We start from the raw sequence: 3,059 nt of genomic DNA on the forward strand, positions 1-3,059 counted from the left end.
CCGCTTTATTAATATTTAATCTAGATCTTAGTTTAGTTTTTAGCTTCGCCCCCAAACAATCAGCCATTATTCACCTTAGCTTTACGAAGTAACCTTAGATAACGGTATATCGATTCATAAGTCCCTGTGGGATCGATATCTTTTAAAACTACGCGATAGAACTGTGCACTTGCAGTTTGTACCCCAAATTCGACTCATAAAGTCGCGATCAAGTTTTTGGCGCCGTTGCCGGGGACTTTTATTTAATCGATATCGTAACTCTTCCGTTACGCTGTAGAGACTAAGGTTTCTTTTTCTTCTATTCTTTCTTTCGTTGATTTGTATGCCACGCACTCGCTCACAAGGCGAACCGCTCTATTTACGAATCAACGATATCGAACTATATCTCCGAGTCTTACGACGAATTCGGGAATATCGTGCTGCAAACAATCTCCCTCCTATAGAACTTCCTGATTTCAAAAACCTTTTTCCTTCGATAACCGAGATGGCAGAACCAGCTCGTGCTCTTAGAGATTACGCCGCTCCATCGCAAGATGAGCCGCATTCAAGTATTGCTCCGCCCGCAATCGAAGCAAACAACTTCGAACTTAAACCTTCGCTGTTGCAGGCGGTGCAACAGAACCAATTCTCTGGAAATCCTACCGAGGATCCAAACCTTCATTTATCCGTATTTGTCCAATACGCTGATACTGTTAAAGCTAATGGTGTCACTTCAGAGGCAATTCGACTTCGTCTTTTTCCTTTCTCATTAAGAGATAGCGCTAGAAGATGGCTTCAATCTCTCCCTTCCAACTCAGTCACCACATGGAACGAGTTGAAGAAAGTTTTTCTTGCCCGATACTTTCCGCCAAGCAAAACAGCTATGTTAAGAGCCCAGATAAACGGATTTAAACAGAAAGACAACGAGTCTCTTTTCGAAGCATGGGAAAGATACAAAGACATGATGAGACTTTGCCCACACCATGGTTTGGAAGACTGGTTAGTAATTCACACATTTTATAATGGTCTCTTATACAACACAAGGTTAACAATAGACGCCGATGCAGGTGGTGCATTAATGAACAAACCTTACGCTGATGCTTACCAGCTTATCGAGAGCATGGCCCAAAACCACTATCAGTGGGGAACCGAACGAACAACGGTGGAAAAACCTCAAACGAAAACTGGCATGTACGAGATAAGTAACCTTGATCACGTTAACACAAAAGTGGATGCTTTGGTCCAGAAAATTGAAAGTTTAAACGTATCACCTCCAGCCGCCGTGGTTGCTATAACTCAGAATTGCGAGGTCTGTGGAATCCAAGGCCACACTCCTACGGACTGTCAACTCTTGACAGGAATCCAAGCAGAGCAAGTAAACTATGCTCAAGGAAGCCCCTATGCGAACACCTATAACTCAAATTGGAAGAACCATTCAAACTTTTCATATAAGAGTAATAACGCTTTGTACGCACCTGGACAGTCTCCAAATCAAGCCCCAGCTATACCTCCGGGATATCAGAAACCGAACCCATCCATGCCTAACAATAACGCCCCTAGGAAATCCAACTTGGAAATCATGATGGAAAACTTTATAGCTTCCTAACAACAAACCAATAAAGATTTCTTAAACCAGAATGTACACACTGGCGAACAACTTAAACAACTAGCAAGCAAAGTAGATGCCTTGGCTACCCATAACAAAATGCTGGAAACACAAATATCACAAGTAGCCCAACAACAAGCACCTACTGCTGCCCCAACTGGTACATTCCCTGGACAGCCCCAACCTAACCCGAGAAGCCACGCTCATGCAATTATATTAAGAAGTGGAACGGAAGTGGAAGGACCGTCTGATCCAAGGATAGAAAACCAAAACCCTAAGAAATCAACTGAGGAAAGTGAACCTAAGGAAAAGGAAGAGAGTAATAAGGAAACCCTAGAAAAGAAGGAACCTTATGTACCTCCACCACCTTACAAACCACCTATACCTTACCCTCAAAGGCTTGTTAAAACCAAAGATGCGGGCCAATTTAGAAAATTTGTTGATCTCCTTAAACAATTAAACGTTACAATTCCGTTCACCGAAGCTATTACGCAGATGCCCTCATATGCTAAATTCTTAAAAGAAATTCTTTCTAATAAGAGGAAACTTGAGGATAGCGAAACCGTTACACTCCCTGCCAAATGTAGCGCTATAATCCAAAACATGCCCCCTAAACTCAAGGATCCAGGTAGTTTCTCTATACCCTGTCACATAGGAAAATTTGTCATCGACAAAGCCTTATGCGATTTAGGAGCCGGAATTAGCGTTATGCCTTTATCCATATGTAAGAAACTGGAAATGGGAGAATTAAGACCAACCAAAATGTTTGTGCAACTAGCAGATCGTTCCATCAAATATCCTGTAGGAATCCTTGAAAACGTTCCCGTACGCATAGGTCAATTCTACATTCCCACTGATTTTACAATTATGGACATTAGAGAAGATGATATTACACCCATTATACTGGGAAGACCATTCTTAGCAACTGCCGGTGCAATCATAGACGTAAAACGAGGACGACTCACCTTCGAAGTAGGTGAAGAGAAAATTGAATTCATTCTTTCCCAATTCTTGAAAGCACCTGCAATAGAAGATACATGTTACTTCATGGATATCATCGATGAATGCATAAAAGAAGCAGAGTTAGAAGAAGACAAATCATCTGACTGCCTTGTAGAAGACAGATCTAACCAATGTTTAGCAATAACACCGGACCCTACGCAATGTCTTAACAAACCAACCCCTGACCTGAAAACACTTCCCAAAAATCTGAGATATGAATTCCTAGACTTAGAACTTGAACGACCTGTGATAGTTAATGCAGACCTAGGAAGACTCGAAACAGAAAAACTCCTACATATCTTAAGGAAGTATCCAACCGCACTAGGGTACCACATCACCGATCTTAAAGGAATAAGTCCTTCTATTTGTATGCACCGCATCATGTTAGAAGAAGACTGTAAAACCTCTAGGGAACACCAGAGAAGACTAAATCCGATCCTGAGTGAGGTAGTAAAGAAGGAAATAACCAAGT

At 41.7% G+C, this 3,059-nt stretch overlaps 1 pseudogene; it reads right to left on the reverse strand.

The window, feature by feature from the left end:
- Positions 1-869: 869 nt before the first annotated feature.
- LOC127109078 (uncharacterized) lies at positions 870-969 on the reverse strand (annotated as a pseudogene).
- Between the last annotated feature and the right edge of the window lie 2,090 nt (positions 970-3,059).

The sequence above is a fragment of the Lathyrus oleraceus genome, chromosome 7, assembly GCF_024323335.1.
Source record: "Lathyrus oleraceus cultivar Zhongwan6 chromosome 7, CAAS_Psat_ZW6_1.0, whole genome shotgun sequence".
NCBI lineage: Eukaryota > Viridiplantae > Streptophyta > Magnoliopsida > Fabales > Fabaceae > Lathyrus > Lathyrus oleraceus.